This window comes from Cryptomeria japonica, chromosome 9 (genome assembly GCF_030272615.1).
Source record: "Cryptomeria japonica chromosome 9, Sugi_1.0, whole genome shotgun sequence".
Taxonomy (NCBI): domain Eukaryota; kingdom Viridiplantae; phylum Streptophyta; class Pinopsida; order Cupressales; family Cupressaceae; genus Cryptomeria; species Cryptomeria japonica.
This window is the reverse complement of record NC_081413.1, coordinates 657,723,825-657,745,736: the sequence shown is the minus strand read 5'-3', so window position 1 is coordinate 657,745,736 and position 21,912 is coordinate 657,723,825.

The following is a 21,912-nucleotide window of genomic DNA, read 5'->3' as shown; positions in this document are numbered from 1 at the left end:
CAACCTAAATTACCAAAAAAACAAAAGCACAAAAATGATGCATGCTCATCATCTGTATAAGGACTGAAATTTGATGGTCACCCCGACCTGTCAAATGAATTTTTTATAACTGTTTGACCATTTCAATGCCTTTCATTTGACATTTTAAGGAAAATATTAATCGTCAAAAGTTTCATTTGACGTTTTAAGGAAAATAATAATTGTCAAAAGTTTTTAATTTATGAACAATTTTATGAAGATATTTTGAAAAATGCATGCACTTAATTTTTTATATAAACAATTTTATTGATAAATAAAAATGAAGTAATACCTTAAGCTTCAACTATGAGTAAGCAAAAGACTGAAGCAAATAAGATCCTAGTGTACACGTTTTTTTGGAAAAAAAAGAAAATCTTTGTCCTTTTATTATTATTCATTTCATAAACAATTTAAAAACAATGTTAAATTAGTAAGTTTCTAAATTCATACAAAAATATAGAAACTATTCTAAAAAAATTATATTTAAATATTATAAAATTAGAAACAACTATATCAATCCATATGTAAATACATTGAGTAAATATATATATTTTTTATATTAAATATCGAGAGACCAAAATAAGGAGAGTTTATACAAAAATGAGGATGGGAGGAAAAGCCTCGGCCATTAACCAGTGGGATTATCCAACTGAGCAAAGACAACCTCCTACAAAAAAAAGAGTTACGAGAGAGAGAGTATATACAGTGAACCATATACATCAACTAGAGGCTACTAGACACCTATTGCAGAATCTCATCCTGGTTTTCTATCCATGTTGTCCATCCTTGTGGCCCTTCCATCCACACCACCTTCTTCTGCTCCAAGACCTGGGTAAACATTTCAAGCTTATCAAAGTAGAGACCTTTGTTGTCCCTGAGTTCCTTGATCAGTTTCTTTAGAGCCTCATCGAATGCAGTCTAGTTCTCGGCAATTCTAGCCCATTCAAAGCCATCCTTCATCTCATATATGAACATGGTTTCTTGACCATCCCTGAGGAAATGGAGCAGCTTCTCCCTCTCAACATTCATCAAAAAATAGACCTGCACAACAATTTTATAATGTGTGAGTTTCTTACAAAACCCAGTAAGAGTCCTATCAGTACCTTGGAATTTTTCCTCATTTCTAAGTTTCCAAATAAACCAAAGTATGAAAGAAGAGAGAATTTGCCAAAATAGGTTAGCATCCTTCTTGAGGCCATGAATGAATCCAGCAATAATATCAAGAGTACAAACATGTTCAGTAATGAAAATTCCACACATTAGCCAGACCTCTCTAGCAAAAATGCAGTCAAACAAGATGTGCCGCATAGTCTCAGGCTTCCTACATATAGAGCATAGGTCAAAGGCAGCAATGTTATTCCTAATAGGCAGTCTATCCAACATTAGTTGCCACCTAAAGCATTTGATTTTAGGGCGGATGGGGGACTACCATATTTTCTCAAATGTTTTCTGCCATGCAGATGTATTAAGGTCAACATACTAGAGGGAGTTAATATGATCGATCATCGTGGTATCATGAGTGAGTAGTTTGTAGATAGACTTGGCTTTGACCTTGGAGAGAAGGGAGCCATCCTTCCATCAGAATGAGAGGTATCTGTGAGTGTCTACATCAGTGTTCCTAGGAAGATCTAGACAAGCACAAGCATTTTTTATCATATTGTAGGTTCTCTTATGCGAGGCAGGGATGCCAAACTTATTGCTAAGGTCCTCCCAGCTGATGAGATTATCATGTTCCAAGATGTCCATGAGGTATTTAATGCCTTTATTATACCAATTCCTAGCAGAGAAGCATTGGGTTAAAGTGATGGGTTTAGAGTTATGGTAGAGGTTCCACCATATTGACCTTTCCCCATGCAGAGTATTATTACAGTCAATTTAGAGTTGGTAATAATTTTACGCACATGCTCCCAGGCTTTCCAGAAGGATTTAAACACCCGAGTGCCCTAAATAGACACAGAGAATCCACCTGCTATCAAATCACTAAAGGGGAGGCCTTTCCAAGATTTGGCAGACTTGGGGATGCCATTTTGTATGTTATTTATGACAAGGATCTTCCAAGGTTCTTCTCCTTCCAGGATATGAAATATCCACTTGGCAACCAGGGAAACTCTTTGCATTCTAAGATCCTTAAGTCCCAGCCCACCAAGTTTCTTATCTATGCAGCACTAGAGCCATTTGACTGTGTGGGCCTTTCTTTTACCCTTACCATCAGACCAAAGGAAGTGCCTGATAGATTTTTGGATCTCATAAACTTGGTAGTTACTGAACATCCAGACAAAGGAGTAGTACAAACTATAGGAGGAGAGGATTTTTTGGCAGACTTGGATCCTACCAGCCAAGGATAGAATCCTATTGTCCCGTTTATTATGTTTTTTGTCCATCTTTTCTTTGACCCAAATCCACATATCCTTGAGAGAGGGAGAGACAGAAAAAGGGATACCGAGGTACTTAACTATTTTATTGGGGCCTCCCCATGAGTATCCAACCTGCTAAAGCCAGTCTGGGGGTTCCTCGTTCCACCCAAGCAAGAATAAATTTATATTATATTAATTATAATATCATATTACCTATTATAATTTTGTATGGTTTCTTAATAATAATTTGAAGTGTCATCTGTAGGGCCAAAAGTGAAAAAATGGCCATTTAAACCAAATTCTAGGCCTGATTCAATTCTATTTTACAACAATAGAAACTTCTCCTAAAATATTTGACAACCTTACCAATAAAATGCATTTCAATCTCTACAACGCAGAAACTTCTCTAAATAATTCACACTTTAATATATAAATACTTGTCTTTATTATCATTGCATATGATTTTGTAATTTCAAAATAGATGGCAGACAAAGGAGTTGTGTTGGGCTCTTCATTGTATGCTTGCATTCTTATTCTTCTTATTTTTCTTTCACCAATTATAGTGATGGGTGAGATATATTCATACCATTTTACTTTATCATAAATTTCCTTAGAAACATCTAATGGGAATGGTCAGTTTAAATGCAATCTTTTTCTTCATGAAACATTTCTTCTTTTAATTGAAATGCAAGCTCTTTGGTCACTGTGCAACCATGTGGCAGTTGTATCAGATGCAGTAAAGACACCATTCCAGATTGTTCACAATGCCTTATCACCCCTACCCAGAAGTGTTGTCAACAACCTGATAATAGCTTTGTGTGCTGCTCTAGCTGCACATCACCATAACCATTACTATTGTAGCCAATCATTCATCTTTCTTCTATTGGAGGTATTCTTAGTATTCCTGATATTTTATATGGCGTTATTTAGAGAATGAGAGGGTGAGAAGATATCATGGGATGATTCATGCGAGAGGGGTTTAAGTTCTATTTTAGGAAGAGGTGGTCTTATGAATAAAAAAAAATTGTGCTCTGAGATTATTTGAAATCTTTTAAAAAATAGAGGCATCCTACTTGCTAAACATCTAAATTTAATTTTTATTAATAAATATTTTTGGATAGAAATAAATAATTTTTACTTTTTTTTATTATGCACATACAAAATCTTTTATTAATTTTATTTCTATTAAAAAATAGTTTTGGAGGGAAATAAATTGCTTTTACTTGTTGGAGAGTGGGTGGAGAGTATACAGATCTATAAGGCTGAAACTGGGAGAGGAGAATATTTGAAGGTTGCAAAAATTCATTTGCAACAGTGATTTCATTTGTATATCTAAGTCTTATATTATTTTCACTAAGTTGAAACTTAGTACTGGGCCTGTAGCTCCTTTAGGTTGTAGCCTATAAATTGTGCAGGGGTTGGTTCTCCTTTAAGTTGGTGCTCATAAATTAGGGGTTGGTTCTCCTTGGATTGGTTCTCCTTGGGTTGGTGCTCCTCGTATATATCTAGTGTTGTGTGATGTATTCTTGTGCATGTGATATGTTAATGTTTTAGCAAGTCCTTTTACACACTCTTCTTGCATTGTTTAAGTTACCGGTTAGCATTTAATTTGTTCTATAAGTTACCGATATCTCCTTGTTGAAGGAAAAGAGTTTAAATCATTGATTCACCCCCCTCTCAGTGATCCATTGTGTCCAACAATTTGTTTCCAAATTTTAATATAGGCCCTTTTCCTAGGTTTTGCACCTTATCATATCGTTTCAACAACCAATATATTCATATTAGATCTTTCAACGCCTTGTTTCTGCTCCACTCATTATATTCTTTCTTGACATTTAGCCTTCATGTTTAGGTCTTCTACTTTCTATATTCTTTCTAAATGGCTTTCTATGCCTTGTCTGTCATGCTAAGTTTTTCATTTATATGTAATCTATAAGGCAATCGACATCCTTTGTTGTTGATTGCATTTTGCATATTCTTTCAAAACATGGTTGTACCTTGTGTGACATTTTTTAAATATTGAAGCAATCTGCTAAGAAGTTCATATTGAAACGTATTTTGCTTCTATATAATACTTCATGCATCCTCTCTATGATGCCACATTTTGGCACTATCAAACAACAAACACGTCCCTTGGCAGATTTAATACCTTCTAAAGACATTTAAAAACACTTTTGTCTATGGTTCCAAGTCTTGCAAGCATTCCATTTCTTTTGCATTTGAAGATAGTTTTTTATGTTCCAACTATGCTTTTGTGCCTATGAATTACCTTCACTTGAAAGTTTCTAAAGATTTTTCATTGCGTCATTTTGTGTAGTACCCCTTCTCGATCAAACTCCTTTTGGACTTATGTTTGACTTCAGTTGACTATTCAATGGAAACATTACTGCTACACTTTATTCATACTTATTTGATGTTATTTAATGCTTTAACTGCATATGCGATCTATGCTTTCTTGCAGTATTTCAGTACTTATGATTTATGTTATTTTTATGGATTATTGTCATGGACTGACACTTTTACCTTACATATGCGATGCATTATTTATATGTTGCATGTTTGCAAGTGTATGGGATGCGAGGGGATGATTTTCCTTCACTCACTTTGGTGAGATAGGGAACATCATGATTCTCATTCATCAGTGTGCATGTCGTGTTTGATTATATATTTGTCTATATGTATGTGTGGTTCGTTGATGCAAGGCACTACAGGTACAAGTACCAGGTAGGTACGGGGTATTGACTCCACCTGGTTTCACAAGTCTGAGCATACCTTATTTGTCTGATGGGAGTAGTGGAGATAGTGGTTGGACCCTAACTTGACCCGCAATCACACTCATGTGAGTGTTGTCAATCGGTTGTCTTTCTTGTTTGACTAGTATGCGATTCATAGTGCTTTAGTATTTTTGCTTTATGAGTCGTCATTTGATCATTCCTCATTTTGCATGCTTTCGATTATTTAAATGGTTGTTAAATTGAGTTAATGATGTTATTTTTGTATTGGCGTAAATAATTGTTTAATATGCCTTGATTAATTGATTTAATTAAATAGATGAAATTGCTAGAATTAGATGGTAAAATTTGCTTAATATATATTGTGTTAAGTTGTATTAAAATATTGGACAAATAAGCAAGTATATTCTTTTCTATTTAAATTTCAAATGCCATGTTGATTTAAAATCTCTTAGAAAATAGTAAATGTAAAATAAATAAATAAAAAGATTTTCGTCTCTTACCTTTCTATTTAACTTTTCTTTTGGTTGGGTAAATCAGATTTCCTTTTTTTTTTTTTAGCTTTATTCTGATTGGTTGGGAAAAAAATTTCAACCTAAAATTTTAGGTTGAAATATTTTTGAATATATGCCTGTGAGTTCACTAGAAGAGGGGACATTGTTTTTTGAAGGAAAATTTGAAAATCCATTTGGAAGAAGGAACTAGGTTTGAGAAATTTGGTTGCAAGGTTGAAGCTCTTCCACAAATTACTTCCTGGATAGCTTTGCAGGTTGGGTAGTCTCTGCTTTTGTTTTAATAGAAATTTTACAATGCTTCTTCTTTAATCTTGTGTGTTTTGAGTTTCAATGAAATTTCAGTTTAATATTGTTTTTGAAAGCTTTGCCAATCTCCTTGTCTATTTCATGCTTAAGAAATTGTTTTTGTATTGGGTTGCGTAGCAGGGAGTTGAGCTAGCAACTTCGATGCTACCACATATATGTGGTAGCAGTGCAATGCTGCTACCACATGCACGTAGCTACAACGGTGCGTTGTGGATCCCACCGCAAGGTAAGGTTCTTTTTATTTAATTTTTTTTTTTAATTTAATTAATATGTTTATAATTAAGTTTTTTTTAATTATTTTTTTAACACAAAAAAATAATATTAAGTTTAAAATAATAATTTTTAATAAAAATTTATGTATTAATTAATTTTTGTGGATAAATTAATGTTTTTGATTAAATTGGTATTTTTATTAATTATTAATCATTAATAATAATTATTATATATATATATATATATATTTATATATATATAATAGTTTTTATTAATTTATTAATAATGTAATAAAACAGTTTAATTTGTTTTAGATCAAATGATGCTTTAAAATAAATGAGCTTTTTAAATTGGGAGTGTTTATCCTTTTTTCGTTGTGATTTTTATAGTTTTAAAATTAAAATAATTAAATGGATTATTATGATTAGTTAGATTTCTAGTCCTATCAGTGCAATGATGAATTGATTTTCTCATAGTTTTTTATGGTGATGATTTTTTTAATTTAAATGATGAAAATTGCAAGTATATATGTTGTTGTTTTTTTCAAAGATTGACTGTGTTGGGTCTTAGTGAATTTAGGTTTTCTTGCAAAGGGGTTTAATTGGTTCTTATCCCTCATTCTTGTCAGTCGTCCTGTTGTGGCATGTTTGTATATCTTGACCAAGTAATGTAGTGAGATCTCATTGTCTTAACCATGTAGTGCTTGTTCCTTATGGTTAGCCAGGGGTTAGTATGTCTTATCTTTTGGCCACTTGTTTTGGATAATGGTGTTATGGCTGTCTGTTTTGCCATAGGGTCCTCGTAGAGTGACCATTTTTGTTAGTGTCCTATGAGAGAGTGGCTTTCGAGTGGAGGCCGCACCCGAAGTGATTGGCAGGATAACCACTCAAAATTCAGTTAATAAGTGATAACCTAATAATTGATTAGGTGGTGGATAGTTGTAATATTAATTAAGATATTGTACCCTGCACAAGGTTGAGTGCTTGTATAGGCTCAAGATGTAGTGGGAAGGCCTGGAATGACAAAGTGACCATGTCCTATCTTCACGAAGGGATGGTAGGGTCTGCATGAGGCTTAGATGGAGCTGGGGGCTCGAGAAAGGTTATCAGGATAACCCAGGATGGGGGTCAAGACCTATGGAGGCCTACCCAGGGTAACTATCATAAGCCATGCGATGGCACTCTCTCTTTAGGGTCACCGGTGTGTGTGTGGTCAAGTCACATGGAGTATTGTGGAGTCATATTGTACTATCATCCTTGTCTTGTTTATGCTTGCTTGAGGGTCTTCTGCTATCTCCTAGCACAGTGGGGTGATTCCATTTTGGGATGACATGGCTGGGTGGTAGTGCCACTTCCCATCGGATATTCTTGTTCGTACCTTCTTGCAAGGATTGTCTTTGCAGGTGTTCTTGTGGTTCATGATTCATGTTGTATCTCATGTTGGATATTTTTATTATCGACCTATGTGGTCAAATGTATCAATAAATTTATGTAACCTTGTAATTGGTTTAGATGTTAACTTTGAATGTATTATTGGAAGCCATGTATTTTTTATGGTTGATGTAATCCTAAGAATTGGATGTTATTTATCAGCTTTCTTTATGATATGTGTAAATTATTTATTTTCAAGGAAATTATATTGTTACTCTTTCAATCTTTAAATGGTGTAACCTATTATTATATATGGTTTCTCATGTTAATTGAGTAATGTTGGATTAATTGGATTAAACATAATTGTGTAATTTAACTTTTAGTTTTAATTCTTCGTTGGTAACCCTTTAGGAATTCCAGTGTATGTCTTCTGCTTGTGCTATTATTGTGCAATGTAGTAATTAATGCAGTTAATGTGATTTATACTTAAAAAAAATTATTTCTCCCTTAGTGGCCTAGATGTGTGGTTATTCCTTTGGGGTTCCTATTGAGGCATTACAGTTTGCATTTAATGCAATTATGAGAACATCTCTTTGAGGTATGATGTCAAGCGATTCATGTTCTTCATTTTCATATCTTGCATGCATGTTTAGCAAGACCTATCCAAATTGCAATATCTGATCAAAATAAGAACTGCTTATGCTTTGATGGACCTCCCAAAGTCTTATATACCTATTTTTTTATTATACATGCATATCGACCCAGGTATTTTCAAATTATTGTATTCCATGAGATACCACGCCTTATCCATTTATTGATTTCTACTAATAATTAATATGCCTTGTCTATGCAATACACATCTTGGATGCAAGAATCACATACCCTCTTTATGCTCCCACTTTGTTATCTTTGGCTTTCCCTGCACTGTCAACATTTTCTCTATTGGCCATTTGGAGGAATTGATTGTCTTTCATTGATGTTTTGTCATTGATGTCAACACTATTTTTTTGGATGCTTTACCGACACCCTCCTGGTCCTGGTAGGTTGTATGGTTTCTGGTTGGTTTGGATCCTGCATGATCTAGTGTGATTTGGTTATGGAATTGGATTACTCATGCTACTCATGTTCATATTAAGTAATATGGTTTTGGTCTAGAGATCGGATGCTATCCTGTTTGCTTGGAAGATTGGTTTGTGGTTCCAATGAGGGTTTCACCAGCAGAGCTTTGATGAAGATCTTTGATGATATGCATAAGTGTTGTTGGTGCAGCTTGTGGTATGGATTTAGGATGCTGATGGTGATCATTTTTGATACTTGGAAGATTGGGATCATTGCTTTAGCGTGTGGACATATATTGGGTCCCGGTTGATCTAGGTTATGAACCAGTTTAGTGAAAAGTGTGGATTGGAAATCTCGATGTGCTTCTGAGATACCATATGGGTTGGATATTATTTGTTTGTCCTGAGGCTGACATATTTTGTAATTATTTAATTAGTTTATTGTCTGGTGGCTGACCTGATTGTTTATGGTCGAGGGTTTGTATATATTGTATAAGATGTCAATATAGATATGCATATAGGTATGGGATATGGAAATGTAATGTGCGAATAATGTTATATCATTCAAGCAGAGGATTTGGTTGATCATTGGAGATCAAGTTGGGTTTATGTAAGAGGATTTAAATCTCCAGTATTGAGCTTAACCGAAACTGCACTCAGGCATAGGAGATGCTATCTTTACAATTCATTCCTTTCTCTGAATTGTAGTCTGAATTTCTATGTAGTCAGTGAGACTTATTTTGTGATGAGCAGTGTGCTCTAGGTTCTAGGCCTTCCTCTAAGTCCGAGCCCCTCAATTGAAATTCCCATATTTACTACACAAGTATTATCTAATTGTGGGTCGGCTTCCCACCATGGTTTTTCCCTTTACCAAGTGGCGTCATGTAGATGGTATTTATTCTTTGATTATTGTTTATGCTTAATCAGTGTAACTGTTATTCTGGTATTAAATTTTTGGGTTTCGATATTATAGTTTTAACTGCTAAATGTTCCGGTAATCTATGACAACCAATTCACCCCCCCCCTTAGTTGTCTTTTTGTTATTTGAACTATCTAACATTCTCCACTTGACGTGTGGCTTACTATTCTTTATTTTGTTTGTTGTTTTGGTTGCATGCGCAAGTTTTTCTTAGATTAGTTTATGTTAGTTCTTTCCTTGTTTTGACTTAGGTAAGTTTTTAGTGTTTTTTTTTTTGTTTTTTTTTTTAAACATTAACTAGATTTTGGTTTTCTTTTAGAATTTTTTCTTAGTAATTATATTTTCTTTTTCAGATTTTTTTTTTTTAGTAATTAGATTATTTTTTTAATTTATTTTTTTGGTAATTAGATTTTTTTTCAAATTAAATTATATTTAATTTTTCATTAAATTAGAATTTTTTTTTATTAGATTAGATTTTGTTTTTTAGGATTTTCGTTATTTTAATTAAAATATATGTTGTTTTTCAATGAAAATAGATTTTAGAATTATATATATATTTTTAAAATAGATCTTTTTTTAATTCAAATTAGATTTTGTTTGTTTGACTTTTTTTATTTATTTCTGAACTAATCGTGTAGGGTTAACGATTTGTGCAGGGCATCTATTCTAGTGTGTCAAAGACATATCTTGAAACTACTAATGGCATTTGGTAAAGGGCATTTGACAAAGACTTGATTTTGAAATCAATTGTCTTTAAGTATAGAAAACACTTCAAATGGTGCTTTAAAATTAACTAGTGTGTTTTGTACTGTGAGAAATAGGCTCTTTATATTTTACCTTTTAGAGGACCTACCTCTGGAGAAGCCCTTAAGAATTGGTGAGAGGGAATGACTTAAGTGGTAATGGGATAAAACCAAGCTCTTCTGAACAACTATAAATAATTATGTTTGTGATGAAAGTTTCAAGCAATGGGTCTTGATTAGTTCATACTGACAACATGTCTCCCCATAAACCCTATAGAGCACAACATCTATAGGATGGGAACCTTCCCTAACGGAGTGTAGGTCACCACATTTGTGGCTACTCGAATGGACACCCTTACTAGGTACCTTTTGTGTTAGAAGATAAAAAACCTTCTAGTTGTTGACACAAGAGGTCGGACCTCAAAAGTGGCTCACATTCTTACGGTTCTTAGTAGAGATATGAAGTTCACCACAGAGAGTTTTTGTGGGGACTAGTTCTTGGATGGCCCATAGAAGTGAGTGTCGAGGGTGGAGACAGTGGGGTCAAGCATCTAAGTATCCATTCAGAATTGCATAGCTAGGGATAACCCGTCAAATGAGATTTAACAACTATTATCTTGGACAACCTTAGGATTGTTCTTGATTGTGTCTCTATTGAAAACTCAAAAAATCATTGTGTTTGTCATGTTCTATAAGTTTGTTCCAAAAAATCATAAAAAATGCACAATCGACATCACTCTTGAAACTGAAACACATTACAAAAACCTTGGTCTAAACTTTCAAGTATCCATCCATGTTGTAAAACAAAAACATTGCACAATAACATTGTCATTGAAATATTGAACCCGTGTTCTCAAAACAATCGTTGAAAATATCTTGAGACATTACTTTTGGAGTTCTGATCTTCTAGGTCCTCACATAGTCACGTCATTCTAGAAGCTTGCCATAACTTTTAGGTCATCAAACTTTTAGGTTATCCGAGATTCTGGTTCGATATGTTTAGATTGTTGGATTCTATTTTGGAAGGATATTAATGATGATTATATGTATGTCATATTCAGTTGGTTCATGAGTTGGTGCTTCGAATGCTACTAATTATGTTCTATATTGTCAGTTGATATTCTTGGTCCTAGTTGGTGATATTTGATGAAATGGTTTAGTAGTTTTGATGCAGCTTCTAGAAATGGTTCGTATCATGCTAAAGGTGTTCTTGATTGTGTCTTAATTGTTTGGTGGCTTCACATTGGCTAGCATGAAGATTTGGTGATCCTATTTGGGTCCCATAAGATATTCTATGAAATTGATACTTAGGGTTTTTCTTGATTGCTGTAACGTGTTGCGATTGATCTTGGCATGATTTTTGATGGATGTATTTTTTTGGGAATTTAAATTAGGTCTATGCTATGTAATTTAAATAATAGTATTGGTCCAGTGGTTTAATATTTGTATCGTGTAATGTAATTTTTGTAATTATGAGTTGAGGGTTGAGGGTTTAGCTGAACTTGTTATCAAGGTTGATGATTTATATATAGGAGATATGCTTAAGTGTGTCGCTATTTTTTTCTACATTATCAGAGAGAGGTAATTGTGTGAACAACGATATATCATTAGGCAAAGTGTTGTGGAGAGTTTGGTGTTGCGGGACAGATAACTATTCTTACCCCAAACTGTAACCAGGCATTAGGAGATTCTATTTCCATATTTCATTTCCTATAGATTGTAGTCTAATGATTATGTGAGTCTTTGAGACTTCCCTTTTGTGTTGAGGAGTGTTCGTTGGGCGGTTGGCTTGATTGCAAGTGCAATCCCAATTATAATATTTTCACATACTGCTTCATAAGTATTATCTGATTGTGGGTAGGGTTTCCCACCTTGTTTTTTCCCTTCACAAGGTTTTCCACATCATTGAAATATTGGTGTTGTGTGTTGTGTACACTCATGCAATAATTGTTTAAAGTGTGGAAAAATGATTCACCCCCCTCCTCTCTTAGTTTTCCTCCAGTTCATTCTAACAATTTCTTTTAGAGAAAGGTCCTCTCTGCAGAAGCCTAACCACTTGAGGAGATCCAATGGCATCAAGTTCTTCATATAATTTTTATCAGAAAGAGAGTGCCAGATTTGATGGTACAAATTAAAAATAATGGAAGGAGTGAATAAAGATTCATTTGAGATGTCTTGGAGCTAAGATATGGGAGATAACATAAAAAAGGTTATACATCTCATGATCCTACTTCTAGAGCTCCAGAATCTACTGATGAAGAAAAGAATATTGATAATAATGTTAGAGAAAAAGAAGAATTGTTAAGTGGCATATTAAATGAAAAATTGAAAAATGTCATAGACCTGGAAAATGCAAAGCAGATCTGGTTGAAGCTTGAAACTCTATATGAAGGTGACCAAGAATTAAAGATTGCAAAACTTAAAGGTTACCAAGTGAGATATGAAAATTTGAAGATGGAAGAAGATGAAAAAATAAGTTCTTACTTGGATAGAGTGAATGAGATTATTGTGGGAATCAAATGATGCAGTGGAGCAGTTAACGAGGATGAGATCATTTCAAAAATTCTAAGAGTTTTACCTCTGACTTACAAAATGAAATATACTGCAATAAATGAACTCCGAAAAATGTCAAATATCCCTATTACTAGAGATATAGTACTTGGTAAATTGATTGCTTTTGAACTTGAAGAGCTTGGAGATCAAAATGCTACTAAAATATAAACTGCATTTAAAGCATCTACCTTTGATAAGAAGAAGATAGATTGGAAAGAGTTATATGCTAAAGAGATGGAAGACATTAAAAGAGAGAATAAAGAACTTGAAGAATTGAAAGCCCTAATTGCGAGAAGAATCCCAAAAGGACCATTCGGAACTAAGTATGAAGGAAAAGTTCCATTTAAATTTTTTTATGTAATAAGATTGGTCACTCTGCTTCTAGTTGTCCTAAAAGAGCTGCAAGGAATCATGAAAGACTTTTAAGGAATTATAAACCTAATCCAGAATATTAAATCAAACCTAAATATAGAAATAATAAGGATAAATAATGTTACTATGATAGTGATGATGATTTTTGTATTACTGATGATTCTGATCATAATGAACCTATAGTGGATCCAATAATGGAATCTCGGGTAGCAGAAAAGATAGGGTCTTTATTGCTATCAAGGATGAATCTTTGGAACTTGTTAATGATACAACTCATACTAAGGATAAATCACTCATTGCTAAAATTGAAGAGAAAGATGAATGGGTTATAGATAGTGGTTTCTCATACCACATGACTGTTGATAAGAGGAAATTCCTAACTCGGCAATAATTTGATGGTGGACTAGTCAGATTTGGAGACAAGGCATGCAAGATCAAAGGAAAATGAACAATGTCCTTGGATGGTAAGAACAATACTAACAATGTTTATTATGTTGAAGGTTTAAAGAATAATCTCTTGAGTGTAGGATAGATGGTGGATAGAGGATTTCATTTGCAATTCAAAGATGGAAAATGCAAGATTATCAATAGATCTAGATTGTAAATTACATGAGAAACTCAGACCAAAGGAAATATCTTTCAGTTGAAATCTGGTGAGAAGACTTGCTTGATTTCTACGATTGATGATAGTTGGCTATGGCATAAAAGGATGTGTCATGTGAATTTTGATTGCATAGTAAAGATGAGCTCAACCAAGGATGTTGAAGGCTTTCCCAAGATCACCAAGCCCCATAATCTAATATGTAGAGAATGTCAAATGGGTAAGTCAGAACTTCTTTCAAAAATAGGATTGAAGATAACATGCTTAAGTATTTTGGAATTTTTGGAAGTAAATGCTATATCAAAAGAGATGATGGAATAGGGAAATTTGATCCTAAATGTGATGAAGGAATATTCCTGGGTTATTCTACTAGGAGAAAAGCATATAGATGCTTTAACAAAAGATTACAAAGGATAGTGGAAAGCACAAATGTTAGACAGGATAAGCAAAGCAACAATCAGATAAGATCATATGACTATGGACTGGAAGATGATATTGTCAAATCAAAACTAGTAATGCAAGAATCAAATCAGAGCATTGATCCAGTTTCTCTAGTAACATCAGAAAATTCCATAGTAACTGTTGAAGAATATAAAGCGTCAGAATGTCAAGATAATCCAAAGACTCCTAGGTATGTAAAGTTGAATCATTCTGAAGATCAGGTCATTCGAGATAAGAGAAAAGGTGTGATGACAAGAAGAAGGTTAGCTGCTAAAGAGGTATGTTTAATTTCTCAAATTTAACCAAAATCAGTTATTCAAACATATAAATATGAGAATTGTATGAAAGCAATGGAAGAGAAACTAAACTAGATAGAAAAGGATAGCACGTGGGAATTTGTTCCTAGGCTTAAATATTAAAATGTTACTGGAACTAAATGGGTATTCAAAAAAATGAAATGAAGAATGATAGGTTGTAAGAAACAAAACTAGATTGGTTTGCAAAGGATAATCATAAAAAAAAAGAATCAATTATGGGGAAACTTATTCTCTGGTTGCAAGGATTGAAGTAGTAAGACTATTTATTAACTATTATGCACGCAAGAACTACGAGGTATATAAAATGAATGTCAAATGTGCAATCCTAAATGGAGATCTTGAAAAAGAAGTCTACATTGAGCAGCCTCATGGATTTTCACTATCAAAGGACAAGGACATGGTTTGCAGATTGAGGAAAGCCTTATATGGATTGAAACAAGCCCCTAGAGTCTGGTATGCTAGATTGGATAGACATATTTTGAAGCTCACATTTAGCAAAGGTAATGTTGATAGCAACTTATATTATAAAATTGAGCATGATGACGCATTGATCATTAAAGTCTTTGTTGATGATATCATTTTTGGAGTTGAAGAAAATCGATGCATTACATTTACCGATGACATGAAGAATGAATTTGAAATGTCTATGATTGGTGAGATAAAAAATATCTTAGGTCTACAGATCAATCAGACTGATAAAGGTATTTTCATTTGTCAAACTAGATATGTGAAAGAATTGCTAAAGAAATTTGGACTTTAAAAGTCAAAATCAGTTGGAACTTCTATCATAACCGGTTGCAAACTGTCAAAGAAAAATGAATCTTCTACAATGAACTCAACTAAATACAAATCAATTATTTTCAGACAACTGTACTTAACTTAGACCAGACTAGATATAATGAATGATATCTGCATTGCTTCTATATTTCAATCTGATCCAAAAGAAAATCATGAAATTAATGTTAAAAGGAGTTTGAGATATTTAAAAAGAACAACAGATTATGGGTTATGGTATCCAAAGGATGATGATTTCAAATTATGTGCGTATATAGACTTAGATTGGGCAGGAGATGTTGATGACCGAAAGAGCACTACAGGTGGTGCATTCTTTCTTGGGAAGAAATTAGTCTCATGGCTTAGCCAAAAATAATCATGCATTTTATTATCTACTGGTGAAGCTAAATATGTAGTTGCTGCAACAAATTATACTCAGATCTAATGGATGAAGCAAAGGTTGAAGGATATAAGGGAAATTAATGATAAGCCTATTCTTATTCATTGTGATAATACAATTGCTATTGATATGTCAAGGATTCCAGTATTTCATTAAAAAAAAAAACATATAAGATATAATATCTTGAAAGAAAAGGTTGAAGTGAAGGTTGTTAGATTGGTATACATGCCCACTCAGGAACAGATTGTAGATATTATAATAAAACATTTCCTAAAGATAATTTTCAATATCTCATAAATAAATTGGGGGTCACCACCCCTCTGGAAGAGACTTAGAGATGCAATGATGCACCAATCGGGTGAGCTTATTAGAAATATCTTCTAATCTGGTTGATGAGATGATGCTGCTACTCATGAGGAGTAGTCAGCTGATTGGTTGAATACCTTGGCATTAGCCCTTTTTCATGGATGTTAGAGGGGGAGTGATGTCCATGTGAAAAACTAAAAAATATATTCCAATATGTGGGAGAGATATTTCAAAAAGGGAAAACTTGATATATTAGATCAGTCAGAGATTAGTTAGTTATTTTGCTATTATCTTGCGAGACAGTTTCTTGGAGATTGTTGGCATTCCTTATCACTTGGATTCTTTTCACATTAAATGTTTCCATCAATGCTAAAGAGGGAGATTATTGGCAATATGCAAGAATTGATTATGTATTGTCATTGATGTAAACACTACTCTGGGTGGACATAGTTTTGGTAGAGGTTATCAAAGATTCTGCTTCAGTATGTTCAAATTATTGGATTCGATTTTTGAAGGATATTCATGATGATTATATATATGTCATATTTAGTTGGTCCATGATTTGGTTCTCTGAAAGCTATTTATTATGTTCTAGACTGTTGGTTGATGTTCCTGGTCCTAGTTGGTGATATCTGATGAAATAGTTAAGTGGTTTTGATGCAACTAACGTGCTAAAGGTGTTCTTGATTGGGTCTGGTAAGATATTCTATGTTATTGACACTAAGGGTTTTCCCGGTTGATGTAACGTGTTTCAATTGTTCTTGACAAGATTTTTAATGGATGTAATTATTTGGGAATTTGAATTAGGTCCATGCTATGTAATGTAAATCATAATATTGGTCTTATAGTCGATCTTTGTATCATCTAATGTAATTTTGGTAATTATGAATTAAGGGTTGAGGGTTTAGTTGACCTTGTTATCAAGGTTGATTAGTTGTATATATAGGAGATATGCTTATGTAATTTTGGTGTCATTATGTTTTTCTGCATTATTAGAGAGGTATAACCATTTCAACAAGGATATATCATTCAACAAAGTGTTGTAGAGAGTTTGGTGTTGTAGGGCTGACAACTATTCTTAAGTAGAAGTGTATCCAAGAATTAGGAGATGTTATTTCCATAGTTCATTTCCTCTGGATTGTAGTCTGATGATTATGTAAGTCTGTGAGACTTCCCTTTTATGTTCAGGGGTGTCCTCTAGGCGGTTGGCTTGATTGCAAGTGCAATCCCCATTGTAATATTCTCACATATTGTTTTAGAATTATTATCTTATTTTGGGTATGGTGTCCTACCGTGGTTTTTCCCTTCACCGGGTTTTCCACGTAAATATATTGGTGTTGTATGCTGTGTACTCTCATGCTTTGTCTTTCATGGTGTTGTGTTGGTATTATGGATGAATTGATTATGTGTTGGATTGATGTTTTGTCATTGATGTCAACACTAGTTGTTATGTTTGGTTACCAGCATATAGGTTTTGGTTACCAGCAGAAGAGACTATCTGTTGGACACGTCCGACATGTTTGGATCAATGGAGTATGTTTGATTTTATGTGTTATATGATCTTGGGAAATGTTTTGGTTAGTTAACATTGAACTGGTAATTGGATGCTATCATACACTCTTGTAAACCCTTACCAACATTGGTTTAAGGTTTTACCGATACAGATTTCACTAAGGAATCATGACAAGATGCATAAGTGGTGTTGGTGCGACTTCTAGATGGATTTCAGGATGTTGAAGATGTTATTTGATCTTTCTTCAACTACTTGAAGATATTGCTTTGACATGGTGGACCCAAAATAGGTCTTGTGCCTGTCTAGGTTATGGACCGATATCATGTTAACGTGTACTCTATGTTGTTCTCAAAAATGAGCAAACCAAGTTCACCTCCAATCAATCTATCAAATGGCCAATTTCAATCTATGAAATACTTCAGAGCTTGGACAACATAACAAGGATAACAATCCTTCTACTCTTCAGGCTCTGCAAAACCTAGGTGTGTATACCTTTGATGCATTGAATCAGACCCATTACACACATGACAACATCAACCAAAGCAGATAGATCTCATAAGGCTTAACAACTAGGAAGTTACTATAGATGGGCTAGATCTACATTGACATCTCAACTAAGCTGGAGCATGAGATAGGTGGAACAAACTAAACCTACAAACATAAAAGTAAATGGATATTTGATTTTAAAAATCTCTGAGAATTCCAAAAATCTGCAAGACCAATGCCTTATCCAAGGGCATGGAGTCATACATGAAACTCTAAATGAGAACCTCTACTATAAGCCCATATTAATCATTAAATATTCCTACATTAATGCCTTACATGAATGCATTACTCAGCTCATTCACAAAATCATCAGATCTTGAAAACATATTCCTCTATTTATGATCAGAATTTAAATTCTTCCTTGAAGAATACCCACAAACAATCACAACAATCTCCTTGAGATGACAAATTCCAGTCTCCTTAAGGATTTGATTTGTAACAAAGAAATATATATCTAGAGACAATTCTATGTGAATTTATGCATGCCTTACATATATAAGAACCTGCAACAAAAACACCTACAACAAGAAGATATACTCCACTACTTGAAAAAAGACATTACACTATACAAACTCTGGAAAAGCTCAGAATTGGAAACCAAGATTATGGAGCCTTGCTTCCAAAAAATATAGAACCCCCACAAAATTAGAACGCCCCCATGAATAAGAAGTAAGAGAGAAGAATTTCGGACTTCATCTCTGAAATTGACCACTGTCCCAAATCTTTCTACATTAACAACCCACACACATGGCCTGCTGAAAACCTTCTCTTTCTGACTAAAAAATAAATAATGAGATCCTGAGGTAACTACCCCAAAAATATTTTCCATGGGTTACACTTGACTATAGAAATTGATTCCTCATTTTTAGAGATTTCCATCGATATATAATACTTATATTTTTGGGCAAAAATAATCCCTCAGCCATCAATCTCTCAGATGAGCTCAATCATTTAAATTTGTACTCTTTCACTATAGTTTGAAACTATATTTTAAACTTTTGAATTTCCCACGCAGATCTCTGACACATGCCACCTCTGGATTGGCTCATGAGTCCCTCTAGACTGCACCTATCTTGCCACCTAAGCACGGTCAGACCCACCACTTTGTTGTCTCTTCCTTGGTGCTAATCCATGATGAATATTCATCGTGCATCTCTGCATAGCATATCAGTGTGCACCATTCGATCATTTCCATCGTGCTCATTCTTTATTTGTTCTCTGACTTGTTCTCCTATCGGGTCCCACCACTTGGTCATCAAGTCATGCCAATTAGCCATCGAGCTACTTTCCATAGCGACATAGCGACCACCATCGGATCATCTGTCTGACCATCAGATCTTCCTTAACTTTCCCACCTATTAATTCGCCTGGGCTACTCTCTCTTCTTGCAGGCCCACCATGTGTGACTTCCTAATTTGCACTGAACTCACCTTGATCGCCACCTCAACTGCCACCTCACCAGTTGCTATGTCACGGGGGATAACCAAAGAGCACCTTCATCTCGTGGTATAGCAACCGCCGTTAGATCTCTTCACTTGGTCATCAGATCTGCTCAACTTGCTTGACCTTTACTTCTTTGTTCATCCATGCCATGTGTCTCCTCCATCTCGCTTGCGGATCCACCTGTCTTGCTACTTGGACCCTGGCCCGCCTTGATTCATTCAATATTATTCTCTTGGCCAACTTCCTCCCTTGGCAAGCTGCTCACATGTCTCATCAAAACTGTAGTTTCATTGATACCATTTATTTTATCGGCGGGACCAGTTCTGATATCTTCAATGTACCTCATGTCGATGGAACTATGCCTTTGGTGAGTCCCTTTAGAGATCGATCAAAGCTAAGGTCTGTTCGATAGGTCACTCTTTGGTTTGTCTGCACATCTAGCTGGCCACCATCTGGGCACCACCTATCGCGAGGGTATTCATTATGGGCACTTCACAACTGCAGTACAATGACAGTCGTGGATAGCCCCAGAATTTCACTCCACCGTTGTTGTCCCTTGGATCTGTCGTTGGATCTCCACGATCTGCTCGATCTTTAACTCACTTCTTTTTGGCACATGCTTTGTCTCCAAGTCGTGGTGAGTATTCGGCGGGCATCTTTCTATTGCGGTATAGCGACCACTATCGGATCATTCACACCACTGTCCAATCTTGTTGGACTTGTAGGCTCGTTAATTTGTGCTTCTGCTACAAAATTTGGTTGCTTTGAGATGCGTGCACATGTGGGGGGCCCACCAATGGTGATTTGTTCCTTGTCTAAAGCCCGTAAGCTTTTGACACTTAATATGTATGTTTCTTTATATTTAAATATTTAAATGCTCCTCCCCATGGCCAATGTGGGATAAATGATCTACGCCTGGGCCTTTCCATCAAGTCATTGGGTAGAATTATATTTTTCTTTTCTAATGGCTGATGTCACCAATGTCTACCTCCTCCACTTGTGCCTTGTCATTGGGTCATTGGAATAACAATGAAACGTTCCTTCCGATGGCCGATGACTATCACCTCAGCTAGCACTTTCCTATTAGGTCCGCGAGATAACATGAAACCACTCCCCCCGATAGCCAATAATTCCCATCGGGTCATTGGCGTAGCGCACGGCTAGTCCTGCCAATACCCGATGGCTCGTCAGGTCATCGGTGTAGCATGAAAAATCTTCTACCGATACCCGATGGTCTATGCCTGGCCCTTTTCTTGGAAACCCTCTAAGTCCTTTCTTCTGTCACGTGTCTCCTACAATTTTCTTTTTCTTGAAGGTTTATGAGCCTCTTCAAGAACCACACAGGGGTATTATCTATACACCAACCAATTGCATTTCCTTGGAATTTTCGCGCAAGGGGAGGATGCAAACTGGGTTTTATTTTTTCCTTCTTTGAAATGAATGCCTATCGAGCTGACCCATTAGGTGGTCCTTTGATAGAAGATGCAAAAATTAGAAATGGGCCTCCCAAATTCATCAAAATTTAATGAGTCCCAACACTCTACACGTTAGCAGGATGTTTCAGGATGTTTTATGGATTTGTTATTGTTGTTTTGGTCTTAAGCCGACATGTCATTGTAATATGGATTTATGTAATTATCTTATTATAATATCTTTGAGGTGGCCGACCTAATTGGTTTAGGCCTTAGGGTTGGTATAAAATGACTTAAGATCTCATTGTAGATCAATGGTATGAAATGTAATGTGCGAATATTCTAATATCATTTAGGTAGGGGATTAGGTCAATCATAGGTGATCGAATTGGGATTAAGGAAGAGGTCAAAGGCCTCTGGTATTGAGCTTAACTGGGACTGTAATCAGGCATGGTAGATGCTATCTCTAGTAGTTCATTATTTTGTTTTTCTATCCATTTATCTTGAGATGGTTGTTGTCTCTCTGTAGTTAGTGAGCCTCTTTGGTACTGAGCAGTACGCTCTAGGTAGTGTGCCTTCCTACATGTGCAGGCCCCTCATTATATCACATACTTTTTGCAGAAGTATCATCTAATTGTGGGTAGGCTTGCCACTATGGTTTTTCCCTTTCTAGGTTTTCCACGTACAAATCATGGTGCTATGTGGTATGGTTGCATTGTGTTGATTGTCTGCTTCATTGTTAAGTTTAATTGCTTACCGGTATCTATTTCAGCTTTACCGGTGCTTAATTTGGTTAAAGGTTATTAAGTGGATTAAATGTTATAATCTGTTAACAATTGATTCATCCCCCCCCTAAGTTGTTCACTGGTTATCCTAACATGTTCATTCTCATTTTTCTCTGGTAGAAGGTTTATAATCTGCAATAATTGTTTAACTTGTGGAAAACTGATTCACCCCCCTCTCTCAATTTTCCTCTGGTTCATTCTAACAACCATAGGCATTTATT